At 30.7% G+C, this 15,731-nt stretch overlaps 1 pseudogene; it reads left to right on the plus strand.

Moving 5' to 3' along the window:
- Positions 1-9,091: 9,091 nt before the first annotated feature.
- Positions 9,092-11,425, plus strand: LOC114716929 (palmitoyl-acyl carrier protein thioesterase, chloroplastic-like; annotated as a pseudogene).
- Positions 11,426-15,731: the final 4,306 nt, after the last annotated feature.

Below are 15,731 nucleotides of genomic sequence, written 5' to 3' on the forward strand. Positions count from 1 at the left end.
GTTGATCTTAAATGGGATTTAAGTCATTTAAACGTTAGAAAGCTTTCTCAGCTATAGTAATCTTTACAAAGTATTAATAATATTCTCTAAGCAATACATGCACTTGGAAAAGAGACTAATCTTTTAATAAAATTTAGTATTTCAATTGGAATATTGATTTGTTCTGTTATCATTTCCATCAATGCATTATAAGTGATTATTGAGCTGTGGAATTTTATTATTATTATTTTGCAAAATAATATATAAGTTAATTCCTTAACTTTTAATAGAGGACCTTCACAACTTTTGTTTAGCTATTCACTACATTTGATTAGCTATTTATAATTTTGTTTAGCAATTAAGAATTATATTTTTAAAATTTCAAACTTATTGGAATAAATAAATGAAACCATTTGATTAAAAGTTATTCACAATTTTTATTCAACTATTCACCACACCTTATTAGCTATTTACTATAAAAGTTTAGTAATTAATAACACTATTCTTTAAAATTATTCACAATTTTTTGTTTAGGTATTCATTACACTTCATTAACTATTTACAAATTTTGTTCAGCAATTGACAATCATGTTTTAAAATTTTAAACTTGTTAAAATAAATTTATGAGACTCTTTGACTGCAAGATACTAACAACTTTTATTTAACTATTCATACATCACATTAGTTATTTACCACAAGCATACGAGTAAAAATTTTCATATATAGAAGGAAAAACTTTCAAGTGAAAAATGATAACTCAATGAATTCCAATAAAAAAAAAACAAAAAATTTGCAAGCAAAGTCTTGGACATTTTTTTTTTTTTTTGGCCAACGGAAAGCCTTGGACATATAAGGAAGCATGCATTGAACCATAAACCGTAATCTAACTTTTCCTCTAACCATAAACCCAAATTTCACCTCTAGAATTTGCTTCACATCAAGAGAAAAATCAAGATGCCCAATAATGCATACTTCTTGCTTTAGAATTTCTTTCTAAGCATAATGAAAGCATTTACACGCAAAATTCTCAGTTAAATCCTTAGCATAATATAAATACTCCTTGTACATTCACTTTTAACCATAAAGGGGGTGAAGAGAAATAGATAAAAACTTTTTAAGAATATCAAACCATTTTTCGTTTTTATCTGAATAAAAAAAACTTTGGATGAAAATTAATTAAAAGATTTTACATCAATTTTGGAAAATTGTCAAGCTCTAGAAAACATAGTTTTAAACTTTTAATTTATTTTCATATTGGACTGTAGTAAGAGAAACGCTAAAAAAAAGATATTAATACATCAATTTAAGTATTGCATTATATTAAAACATTAATGGAAAATTATACTCTTTTCTAAATGCATATATGTGTGTGTGTGGGGGCGCGCGTGCATGCTTATAGAATATTATTGATGCTACTTGTTTTTCTACTACTGAAAATTTATCTTCAAAACTAAAATCGTGAATCTTATCCGTGATTAAATATGTTACAATATAAATTGAACAGTCATATTATTTATTAATATTAGAATTATTTATTTATATTAAGAAAGCTAGAAAAATTATACGCTCGCATTAGGTGCTCATCAGCTTGATGAGCACTGAGTGCTCAGCATTCAAAACGGCTAACCATTTTTTTTTTTTTTTTTTTTTTCACAACTTTCTTCTTTTTCTTATCACATGCAACAATCTTCTAAAATTTCTCAATCTAATTCTATTTATCTTTAGCTTTCTCATTTTGTTGAACATTACTAAAAAGGTATCCTCATTCAATAAAACGGCATTGATTTGTAAAAAAATTTAGGATAAAACAGTATTTAGTATCCTTATACTATTTCTTATTTGTATCCAGTATCCTAACGTTATATGTGATGTATCCAATATCCTAATTTATTTATAATAGTTTTAGCACCTCTAGATTATGAATAATATTGTGGTCTTGAATGTAAGGGGAAAATAATTTCAGAGGTATTGGATAAACTGAAGGAAAAAAAAACTAAACGTACCATAAATAAGAGAATGTTACCTTATCCAAAAATTTATAGATTTATAATCGGTTTATTAAGAAGAATTAGTTATGAATAAAAATAATTTCTACCTCTGTTTAATATAAGAACTAGTTAACTAATTTAATTAATTAAGAATATTAGCTAAGTTAGTTATTTGTAATAAATAGATGTTATCTTTCTTGAAATACCCTTATTAATTATGTGTATTAGCCAAATCTATAATTTAATAAAATATTTAACATGTATAACTACTATAAAGACTATCCTGAGAAAAAAAAACAAATAAATACAAGAAACAAAGAAGATTGATGTATTATATTTAAAACCAAATAAAATGTTAAACTAACTTTTATATTAAGGACCGGAATAATAATAGATAATCGTATTTCTAATTAAATGATAAAATATTCACATGGTCCTATTTACTTAAAGAAAATTTTTTTGATCTTGTTTATAAGTTAAATTATTGAATTTTTTATATTAATATATAATTTTACCTTTAATTCATTATGATTAGATCAAGTACCATTATGATAAAATATACATTAAACATAAATAAAGTTAAAAATTAATTAAATTTAAAGAGGAAATTAACGAGGATATCTTTCAGTAATGTTTGGGTGAAATAAAAAATATGGATAAATACAAATACATTAGGAAATTTTGGAAGGTTGCATGTGCTTAAAAAAAACATTAAAAAAAATATGTTTATTGTGCAGCACCCAAAAAAGAGATGTTTTGAGTGCCGAGCACTTGGTTGATGAGCACCCAATGGGAACACGAAAAATCACATGTGGATATATAAGTTAGAATAAAATATTTTCATCACTTTTTGTTTTGTCTTAATTACATAAATTTTTTTTTATTTTGAAAACATATATTTTAATATAAACCATTAACACTGTTAAAAAATATCCTGAAAAAATATTTCAAATATATTTTTTAATTAAAAACCATATTAGAATAAATTTTATATACTATTTTAACCCTCATTATATTAAATCTTATTTTATCTTTTAATATTAATATTTATCAATAATCTATTTAATATTTTTATTAAATTTATTAAATATACTAAAGTAAGATATAACTTTATAATTTAATTGAAAATACATATATATACCATTACAAAACATTTTCAACTAACATATGTATTTAAAAAATTACATCACAAGTGAGTTTTAATAAATAAACAAGATAAAACATTAAATTTATTGTAAAATAAAAATTTATATTTATAAAATTAATTAAATTTATAATATAAAATAAAAAATTTATATTTATAAATTAATTAAATTTACAATATGGTAATCAATTTAATAGTATAACAAAAAATTACAATATGTATTAAAATTATTTTTTAATTTCAAATAAAGATATATCATGTGTGATTAAATGATAATTATTAAGTAATATTTGAGATAATGAGGGTCATTTTGGTCAAAATAACATGTTAATGCTATAATTTAACAGTCAACTAATAATTGGGTCAACTAATGATTGGGTAGATGAAAGTTGAATATCAAAAATAGAATGGAGGTTTATACAACATATATTTTGCTTTTAAGAGAAATCCATATAGGTTTCCAAAATAAAAGAGGCCTCTGTAATCTAAGTTAAATAGAGAGGATGTTGATATATTTTACTCTATAAGTTATAATACTCCTCCGATCTTTAATATAGAAGCTAATTAAAAAGTTCATATTGGTCCTATATGTAACACATATTTCACATGTTTATCAATTTTTTTCTAAATTAACCCCATTGATATTCCGCGAACAATAATTAGGTAGGAGAGAGATGAAGGGAATTAAGGAAGATTTGTTTTAGAAAAAAATATATCATATTAAATAATTTAACTAACATCTTTAATCTACTTAAGTTAGTTAATTAGGTCTTATATTAAAAACCGGAAAAATACATCAAGCATCTCCAATAATTTTGCATTAGGCCTCTGACCCAAAAAAAAAAAAGTTGGATTAGGCCACAAAACTTCTCGACACGACTCTGCTATTATATTAGTAATAGCATGATGAAACTATATAAAATAAAAATATATTAATAAATGCAAAAATATGTAGACACATTTAAAAAAAATTTTGGTCAAAATATACACATTTTGTACTTCTTTTGTGTACAGCCAAAAGGAAAGAAAACTCCAAGTTATGGGATCTCAGAATCCAACAACACAAAACTTTAGCATAATTCCAATATAAAATCGTGAACTCCTATGCTTTTCCTTTCAAATATTTGGATCCTTGATTACGCCACACTAAACTTTGTCATCCTGCGTTATCACATACCCATTGGTCCTTAATATAAGTTGGGAGGTTTGCATTCTTCTGAACCACTGGCGTTAATTGCACATATCAAAAAGGATTTTCATTAGAAAAATTAATGTAAATAATTAGAAAGATATATTAAGAAAACTTCCATACAATTTTTTTTTTACAAATAATTAACTTATGTTAAATTATGCGTTTGTTTCTCTAAGTTTACATCAAATTCTAGTTTAGTCTTGTAAATTTATTAAGTGGGTTTTTAGTCTTTTAATCTTAATATTGTTAATGCTCACTCAGCAAATTTAAATGGTGACTGTAATTAAATAATGATAAAAGATGCTTAAACTTTAAAATATAAAAACGATCCATGCATATGCTTAAATAGTCAACATTTATGGCACCAAAAATATCACATGTATGATTGCATTATGTGTGTTTATAAACTGCTGAATCCGCTCTATTGATGTATAGAATGCATTTGGAGAAAGATAGACAGGACAAAATATTGTAGCAATGTGTTGAGCCACATTTCATAGTAACTCCACTTATTAGTTATATATATATATATATATATATATATATCACTCAATATTCTTATCTTATTTTGAATTAATGGGGGGAACAACTTAGTTAAAATTTTAGACCTTTTTTAATGGGAGAATTACGATGAGCTCCCAAGCAAAAAAAAAATACTTGGAAAACAAGTCCTAAAAGTTGTCATTTTCACTATAAGACTTGTCATTATAAACTGTGAAAGTTGTTATTGGGACTTTTTGGTAATTATTTTTTTCTGTGGGACTTGATTGTAATTCCTCTTTTTAATTGTATTTTATAAATAAAATTATGCACACCCCCGGAAACTGATCCAAGGGGTTATCATAGCTACTATTACCAGTCACATACTAAATGTAAGTTACTTATAGTATATTTAATATTTGTTTTTTAGTTTTGTCTTTATTTTAATTCTCGTTAAAAAGATAAAAAGAAGAGAGAGACACAATAATGTTTTGCAAATGTAGAGGGGGAGAAAACTTCAATGAAAATAAAATTGAAAAATCTTACTCCTCCGGTCCTTAATATAAGACTCATTTAACTAATTTGATTAGATTAAAGAAGTTAGATAAGTTAGTTAATTATAAGAAAAATGACACATTTTTCCTAAAATATCATAATCATCTTTCTTAATACTTCATCTCCCTCTTCTACTTGATTATGGTTGAGGGAGTATCCATAGGGGTAATTTAGAGAAAATTGATAAATATAAGAAATGAGTCTTATATTTAGGACCAAAACCAACTCAACAATTGGGTCCTATATTAACGACCGGAGGAGTATTAAGTTAATGTATTTCTTATTATGTAAAAACAGGTTACAAATGACTTATATAAAAACCAAAGTGACATACTACTTCTGGTTCTAATTATAAGAACTAGTTGACTAATTTAAGGAGATTAAAAAAATAAATTAAATTAGTTATTTTTCATAAATAGGTATTGTCTTTTCTAAACTATCCTTACTAATCAAGTATATTGGTTAGAACTACCATTATTAGAAGGATTGTCTTGAGAATAAATAAATAAATATGAGAGACAAAGTGGATTGGGTCTTATATTTAGAACTAAAATCAAAGTCAAACAAGATATTATACTACCTCCGGTCCTAATTATAAGGGTTAGTTGACTAATTTGAAGAGATTAAGAAAAGAAGTTAAGTTAGTTATTTGTAATAAATAGGTGTTGTCTTTCCTATGTGTTGGCTAGAATTATCATTGTTAGAAAGACTACCTTAGAAAAAATATATAAATATGAGAGATAAAATGGATTAGGATCTTATATTTAGGATCAAAATAAAAATCAAATAAAGTCTTATATTAAGGATTAGAGATAGTACTCCTCCGGTCCTTATTATAAGACCCAATTTGACTTTTTATTTGGTCCTAATTATAAGACCCAATCCTTTTTATCTCTTATATTTATGCATTTTTTTCCAAGATAATCCTTCTAATAATGATAGTTTTAGTTAATATACTTAATTAGCAAGGATATTTTAGGAATGACAACACTTATTTATTATAAATAACCAACTTAACTTACTTCTTTAATTTCCTCAAATAAGTCAATTGAGTCTTATAATTAGGACCGGAGGAGTATTAAGGATCGGAGGTAGTATTAATTAGTGGTAAGATGATTATATATGTGTGTGTGTGTGTGCGCATTCCATTTTTGGAAATATTCTTGAAGGATGAATCCAATGAACCAACTAATTTATCAGTTCACTAAGGAGGCTTTGCTTGAAGAGGTGACGCAGGGACACAACTGATCATAGGAGCAGCTTCTCTGCTCCGCCCATTCCCTCTGCTACCCCGTTACTCCTATTAAAATGCTCCACTTGCACTTCAAAGACGAGTACAAAATTTCAAAAACATGAAAAGGGCCATTCTTATGGATTTTATGTTTCGTTGTAAAAAGATTAATTTGCTAATTTTTATTTTTTTAAAAAATATTTATATACTACTCCTCTGATTATATTTATAGGGCAAAAAGAAGAAATTTTTTGCTCTTATTTATAGGGTGGAGAGGAATTTTTTTATATGAGTGTATGATTTTACTTTTCATTTATTTATTGTGTTGACTTTATTTTCAAGAAATATAATATATATTAAATAGGAATAAAGTTAAAAATTTGTGAACTTTCAAATGAAAATTAATAAAATTTAAGGTTTTTCTTAGTTTATGTGAAACACATTGAATATGACTTATAAATAGAATCAAAAGAATGCCTTATAATAAAATATTTAAAAATATTTTTAACCTTAAAAAATATTTATATACTACCTTATTTTTTCCAAAATAAAACTATAAAATATTTTATATTTTGTCGCAATTTATATGCCTTATAATTGGTGCTTACATTAGACATACTTATACATTATCTCCAATCATAAACATAAGATTCAGTCTGTAACATAAATTATAGAAAAAATAACAAAAAAAGAAGCTGAAAATTAGTAAATCCCAAATCTTGTTTGGTAACAACACTTTATCTGATATTAACAACACTGAATTTGCAAATAATAACAAATTTTTATTGATATTTCTTATTTGGCATTTAATAATTTTTAGCTTCTTTTTTGTCATTTTTTCTAAATAATATTACAAATTAGATCCCATATTTAAAGCTAGAGGTAGTGCCTTATAATCGGGATTCACATTAGACATATTTATTTTGAACTAATACTTATAATTGAAAAAAAATAACAATTAGCAAATTTTTTTTTTTGGCAACGAACATAAAATCAATAAGAATGGCCCTTTACATGTTTTTCTTCATTTTGTTCCCTCCTCTTCAGGTACAGGTGGAGCATTTTAATAGGAGGAAGGGGGTAACTGATGGGGATAGGAAATCTTATTTCAGACACACAAACAAAGGTCAATTTCAGGGAATTTAAATTTTCAACTGTAATCATATATGCATTTGGAGGCTAATAATTAGCAAATGGTCCGAACTTCACCAACCTTGAAGAGCCGGGGGGGGGGGGGGGACTAAACACTATATACAACTCCTAATTACTGTATTTATTTATGTTCATAAAATAATATTATTTTTATAATACTGAATAATCTTCTTTATAATCTAAAATTATATGCAACTAGACAAACTCATGCTCCTCTGATTTTAAATATAAGTTTTTTTTAACTAGTTCATAGAATGCAAAAAAGTAATTAAGATTATTATTTGTAAATAATATGTAAACAAATTGTGATGCTTTTCCAAAAGTACCCCTGCCATCTAATATTAGAATTTAATTAGTAAAAATAAAAATGCCAGATAAAGAGGGGTATTGTGGAAAAGTAGTAATTAATATAAATGACAAGGAAGAATTGAATATTATATTTAGGACTAAACAGACCTTATATTTAGAAATGAAGGGAGTATCATATTAACATAATAAACTATTATTGCTGTTATTTATTAGTAATAAAAATTATTAAGCAAAAATTGCAAAGGTAACCTATTTAAGTGGCATAGGGTCTATTTTATTTATTTCACCAGCTTCTAACACATTTATTTTATCAGCTTTTGTGCAAACTATATTAGTTATGCGTGACTGTCAGATTGTAGACTTTTTTGTGCTGGCTAACTTTACTCCTATTCTGGTTGATGAACAAGACTTAGCATAAATATTAACTCAACGCTTGCCTGAGAAAGCAATGGAGAAAAAGATGACAGCAACACAAGTCCTTGACCGAATTTCACTTCCTAATATGCATGAACTTGTGGTTGGCATTGAAAGAAAACTTTTTTACAAAATAATATTACAGTAGATTCAGTCCAACAAATCTCCCATTTCAAAACAAAAAATCAAACATAGTGAGGACAAGAAAGCTCCGATTTTTTCCAGGGTAACAGAAGCATGGTTTTCTGTTGGAAATTTCCAGTACCCTTTTGATCCTAATTTTCAATGGAACAATGCACAATTCTCTCTCTTGTTGCTTTCTGCCTAATTGAGCACACAAAGCTAATACCATTGACTTATTACGGAGAAAAACCTGAACACCGATGTACTTTTTAGTTTTAACCAGCAGGTCTTTGTTTCATTGATCCTGTGTGTAAAAAAAAAAAATGTTGTCTTTTTGGCACCTGAGAAGTTGGGAAAAATTTAACCCAACAATGGAAGAGGACAAAATTAATGATGTCAGGAACTAGAGTTAGCGGAATCTCAAAAATACTGCTTTCATCTTTGTATTTCACAAACCCATAAAAGAGATCGATCAGTTCTAGGAAGTTTGCTTCTCAGCTCTAACAACTAAAACCAACAGCCTCAATAAAGACCAAAGTGTTCTTTGATTTGTCAGCTCCATTACAAGGTTCTTTTCTCATTCTTTTCTCGCTTCTCCCACTTAGTCGCATTTATTAACCTAGTGCTTTACGCCCTCAAGTTCACCTATAAAAAAGATTCATCCTTGTTCTCTCTTTCGAACTTCTCTCCTTCATTAAAAGGAAACTTCTTCCCCAAAAAAAATAAAGATAATGGCTACTACTTTCTCATTCTCATCATCTGCATACCTTGTGAGATGTTCCTCCATGAGAGAAAATCATGACCAGCGTAAGCAGCAGCTAAACGGCAGCATCAGGATTAATGGGACTTCTAGGTCTCCAATTAAGGTTGATTCAATCAGCCAAGCAGCTGAGGCAGTTATTTCTGTTCCAAAAAATGGCCTACGCCAGAACATTCCAACAAAGAAGCAGCTTGTTGATCCTAACCGTCAAGGGCTCATGGTTGAAGGTGGAGTTGGCTATAGACAGACATTGGTCATTAGGTCCTACGAGGTTGGCCCCGACAAAACTGCAACACTCGACAGCATCCTCAATCTTCTTCAGGTGTCTACATAGTACAAGGGGTTCATTGATGCCATGTCAAGCAACCTTAGATTTTTATATTGCTATTATAATGTAGTTGACGATGATGATGATGATGTGCAGGAGACAGCATTAAACCATGTATGGATGTCTGGACTGCTCAGTGATGGATTTGGGGCAACCCATGGAATGATGAGGAACAATCTCATCTGGGTCGTCTCAAGAATGCAACTTCTGGTTGATTACTACCCTATCTGGTAAGTATAATCCATCCATAATGGTCATCTCAACAATGACAGAAACAGTTTTTGTTGGCTAATACGCTCATCTTCAGAAATTTTCACCCCACTTCAGACAAACCTCCCTTCAAAATGGCATTTTCCTAAGGATCCTTCATATTATCATTTCTTCAGATTTTATCTGCAGAAAACCACAAACATTTATATCTTAATATAATATAAACACATGACCATCCGAAACTCAACTAAACAACTATACACACTTCCTCTTCATCAGAATAGCTTGTGAGTAACCATACTCTCAGCAGAACATTCCCAGTAGACAGAAACTTAACTATTTCGATTTTCTTACTGGTGAAAGGCTGAACCATAACCAGTGAATGAACTGTGACAAACATGGCAGGGGGAGGTGGTTGAAATTGACACATGGGTTGGAGCATCAGGTAAGAATGGGATGCGGCGGGACTGGCTGATAAGAAGTCAAGCCACAGGTGGTATTTTCGCTCGAGCAACAAGGTTTGCCCCAGAAAATTCCCCCTATTTATTGTTCCTCCTTTCCCCTTTATATGACTTTACTCATGGCAGACAATTTATCAAACAGCACATGGGTGACGATGAACCGAACAACAAGGCGCCTCTCAAAGATCCCAGATGAGGTGAGGGATGAACTTTCACCTTGGTTCATAGAGAAGCAAGCAATAACGGAAGACACCCATGAAAAAATTGTGAAGCTGAACAAAGAGGCAAAATATATGATATCAGATCTGAAGGTATGGCCATATACTGGTTCATCTTTAATTTCTGACCAAAGCAAACAAACACAGCAACAAACGCTGACAGCTATATTTCCATTGATGCAGCCAAAGAGGAGTGATTTGGACATGAACCAGCATGTCAACAACGTGAAGTATGTAAAATGGATGCTAGAGGTGAATTACAAATAAATTTCTTTATTGATACCTCATTTATAAATCTCATGCTTAACTTTCAAATCTACATTTTTCAGACTATCCCAGACCGAATCCTAGAGAGCCACCAATTATCTGGAATCACACTTGAGTACAGAAGGGAATGTGGTAGCTCAGATATAGTTCAATCACTGTGTGATCCCGAAGAAGACGAAATACTGAATGATGTGGAGAAACGAGATTACAGTTCAAATCTGTTCAACTTGGCGTCAGAGATTATCAAGGGAGGCGGATTATTGGGATGCCTGGAGCAGAGACCCCTTAAGTTTACGCATCTTCTACAAGCCAAAGGAGAGAAGCAAGACCAAGAGATTGTGAGAGGAAGAACAGTATGGAAAAGGAAGCTCCCTTCAATGCCATTTTCCCCTCAGTAATATCATCTACAAAGAAATTGCCTTTGAGAAGCGACAAAGGCGTATACTATTGCGTGAATCTACCAAGAAATCCTTGGCAAAAATGCCATTCATGGGGTTTGGAATTACTTGGAAGAAAGAAGGCGCCATTTTAACTCGAAGTGGAAATATTGTATGATATTATTGTCCTTGTAATGAACCGTTTTATTATAAATATAACACTAGATTACAGAAAAACTTCCTGAACTTTTAATTACCTAGAAATAACTTTCTGGATAAAAAACCAAAAAAAAAAAATCTCTCTTGATTTTAAAAATTTTATAACGAAATCTACATAATTAAACTTGCAATTCTGCGTGGATAAACTGATAAACTCCAATCATCAATTATGCTCACTTAAATTTAATTATTGTGTGTATATAATCCTTGGATTAAGGTGCGTCCAGTACCCCGAACTATTTACCCAGGTGCGTCCAATGGCCTAAAGTAATTTTGGGTGCATCCCGTATCCTAAACTAATTAAAATAGTGCGTCCATATCCCAGACTAACAGAAATGTTATATTTAACTGTTACTTTCCTGACTCAGCGTAAAGTTGATCCCAAATATTCTAAATGGCAGACATATGGACATTTGATGTGTATTATTCTTACTTAAAATTGAATTTATTTCCTTCCTCTTCTTCTAAATAAATTGACTTTTGAGTAAGAATAATACACATAGAGTGCCTATGTGTCTGCCATGTAGAATATATGGGGTCAACTTTAAGCTGAGTCAGGAAAGTAACGGTTAAACATAACATTTCTGTTAACCTGGGATATGGACGCATCATTTTAATTAGTTTAGGACATTAGATGTACCCAAAATTACTTTAGGCCACTGGACGCACCTGGGTAAATAGTTCGGGGTGCTAGACGCACCTTAACCCTATAATCCTTTGAGTGTCATGCATATAAACCCCTAAATTGCCTAAATACTCCTCTTGTACTTAATATCTACTTAATTAACATGGAGAAATTAAGAAAGTTAAATAAATGACTTAATTCTAACAAAATTGACATTTTTCTTGAAATACCTATTTGTAATATTCTTTCAGTCCTTTATTATAGGATTTAAATAACCAAATTGCAATTTTAAAATGCTTTTAAAATCAGTTAAAAGTAAGAAATACGCAGAAAATGTACCTTTTATTTCAGATATGTCCTTATTTATAAGTGGGTAGATGGAAATGAGAAAAAAGATAATGAAAGAGAGTATATTAATTAAAGGTAAAATGGGTAAAAATACATTTAATGTTCAAACAAATTTAAAGTAAATCTTATAAGAAGGACAACTTAATTCAAAAATTTAGACCTTATAATAAGAGATGGAGAGAGTATTAAATATACATCAGTTTATAAGTTAGATAAACTAGCTTTAAAAAGTTGATAAATATAAAAAGTAAAATAGATTAAAATATGTTAATTGAAAAAAATAAAAAAAATAAGTTTAAATCTTATATTTAAAATTAAAATCAACTTCTTAACTAGTTTATATATTTAGATCAGGTATAATTATAACTTATAAGCCAAATTTGAAATGCCTTTTTATCTCAATTTTTCTTTTGGAGCAACCATTAAAAAACCAAGGGAAAAAGAGGAGTTAAGAAGTTTAGGGGCCTAAGCAGCATTTGGTTCCTATACCCATTTTGTTGGGTCTTTGGTTCTAAACTTCTAATAGTCATTCATAATGATGCTAAAGCTAATGGAGTTCGTTATCTCTGGTGGTAAGAAGAACTCTCTCACTTCTCCTTGTAACGAGGAGGATGATTTGTTGGATTGAAGCTCTAAAAAACATTAAGAAGGGATTGTATGCTGCCAGTGACAATGCATTTCAGGATCATTGGCCCAAGTTAGGCAAAAATCTAGGAGGAAACAAGAACGCTAGGGTATCTTTTGCAGATAAGTTGAAAGGAGTCTCTGGGAGTGATGATAACTCAGACACTGATTCTGAAAATGAAGATGATTCATTATCAGATGACTCAACGTCTGATAAGCCCATTTCAAATCAAACTCGAGAGAAGGAAGAGCCTATGTGTAAGACTACTGATGATCCCAATAGGAACTTCCCCACCTTCACCTTCTCTAATAAGATGAAAAAGCGCCTGCATAGAGCATGGAGCAAAGCAGTGATCGTCAAGCTGTTAGGAAGGCACATTAGGTTCACGGCTCTAGAATCCCATTTATAGACTATATGGGCTAAGAGAGGAGTTATTAAACTTATTAACATTGGCTATGGTTATTATGTTGTCAAGTTGACAAATAGGGAAGACTATTTTAATGCTTTAACAGGTGGCCCATAGATGATTTATGATCACTATTTAACAGTGAGACCATTGGAACCCAACTTCAGACCCCATTTAGCCACAATTGATATAGTTATAGTATGAGTTAGATTACTCAGGGTATTCCTGGAGTACTACGATAAAGAGGCTTTGATGATTATAGGCAACAGGATTGGCAAGACTTTAAAGGTGGATATGAACACTTCCTGCCAACTCAGAGGCCACTATGCCAATATTTGTCTTCTCGTAGAATTGGGTAAACAACTTATGTCTGGATTCCATCTTGAAGGTGAAGATTATCATTTAGAATATGAAGGTTTACACCTTCTTTGTACCAATTGTGGTGTCTACGGGAACGGACATGATTCTTGTCCATTGAAGGACGCACGAGAGGTGAATCATTCTGACTCTGTTCCAGTAACTAAAGAACAGGGGATACAAAAAGCAACAACTAGTGTAGAATAGTGGAAGGTTATTCAAAAAACTTGTCGTCCCTAGCAAAACAAAGACAAGCAGAATGATGCTTTCCGGCAATCCAAGTGGGGATCCAGGTTTGATGTGTTAGTGAATATGGGAATTAATGAGAATGAGATTAATGATGGTAATTAGGGGATTATGGAGGAGGTAATGACAAAGGAAACAACCACTATACGGCATGAGCAGTAAGGTCCACTAAAGGTATGACCTGAGAAAGTAAAGAAGGGTGGATAGGGGATGAACAAATGCATTAACAAGAATATGGTATACGAGGTTGCGCAAGGAGCACAAACTGCCGCAATAGCCCAAAAGAGTAATCTGAGGAGAGAGAAAAGAGCATGGAATACGTTGAGGATGGAAAATGATTGTGACTGCAACGAGGGAATGGAATTGGGAGGTGACAACAAGAATGGCAATACGAGGGAAGCATAAGCAAAGGAGTTATCAGAGAATGTCCCCTCTTTGTCGTTACAAGATGATCCTAGAGATAAAAGAGTTATGGACTTGGATCCAAGAGAAAATGAGTCTGGGCTCATGCTACATAGCCCATAAGGCTTTATCTCTCATATGAGTGTTGATAGCATTGGGTCAGTAGTTCCTGAAACCCAATTGCCTTGAGCTCGTTTTATTCTATCTTCTCTTAGCCCATATTATTTTATGGATAAAATATTACTCCTTCCGTTCGTTATTATAAAAGACAAATAACTAAATTACGTTAATAAAAAAATAGTTAAAATTAGTTGATGACAATTAATGTGTAAAAAATTTAATGTTTTTTTCAACAATGCCCCCATTAATAAGGAGAGAGTATGAGAGAGAAGAATTAAATTATTAAAAGAAAGAGAAGTGGGAGGGAGGGAGAGTATGAGTTGGAGACAAAATAAATAGAGGTAAAATAGGAAATCAATACAAAAAAATTGAGACAACTTTTAAGTGTCTCTTATATATAGGAACATGCCATAAACATCAAATGTCTCTTATAATAAGAAACGGAGAGAGTATATTGGAATACTAAAAGCTCGTGCAATAAAGGCCTCTGCAGGAATGTGAAACTTCTCTTTAGTGGGTCCAGGCTTAACTTGGTTTTCTTAGCTGAAACTCGTTGTGCAAATGAAAATAAACTCCGCCCTTTCTTGTCACTGGGTTACGACAGCATCAAAATCATCCCAAGTGTTGGAAGGTCTGGTAGGATAGCGGCAATCTAGAAGAGTGCTGAGATTTGTGTGTCAAAAGTGGAAGGAGATAGGCAATTTCTTGATCTAGATTGCACTATTACTGGAAGTCCTCAGTTCCATCCTACAGCGCTCTTCCTCACTCTAATTTTTGCAATTTACTATGGGAAAAATTAGAGAATATCTCGTCTAGAATTGGCTGCCCCTGGATTGTCTTAGGCGATTTTAATGATATTCTCTCTACTTCAGAAAGAATCAGTGGTTTAGGTTGTAATGATGGTCGCATATCATGGTTTCAAGATAGAGTTCAGTGTTGCAATCTGTCCGACTTAGGTTCATAAGGATTACGTGGAAGGGACCCAAGATCGCCAGACATGCTTATATCTATGAGCATCTTGATGGAGCTTTGATTAATCTTCTCCTGTCAGATGAGATGCCAAATTGTTTCCTTAAGGTACTTCCAAGAACCCAATTCTCTAATCATAATCCCCTACTCCTGAATCTAAGTTTCTCAGGACGAGCTAATTCTCAAAATTATCCATTTCGGTTTGAAGCCATGTGGCTTAAACATG

This window comes from Neltuma alba, unplaced genomic scaffold, assembly GCF_004799145.2.
Source record: "Neltuma alba isolate B1F8T4 unplaced genomic scaffold, ASM479914v2 tig00011698_pilon, whole genome shotgun sequence".
Taxonomy (NCBI): Eukaryota; Viridiplantae; Streptophyta; class Magnoliopsida; order Fabales; family Fabaceae; genus Neltuma; species Neltuma alba.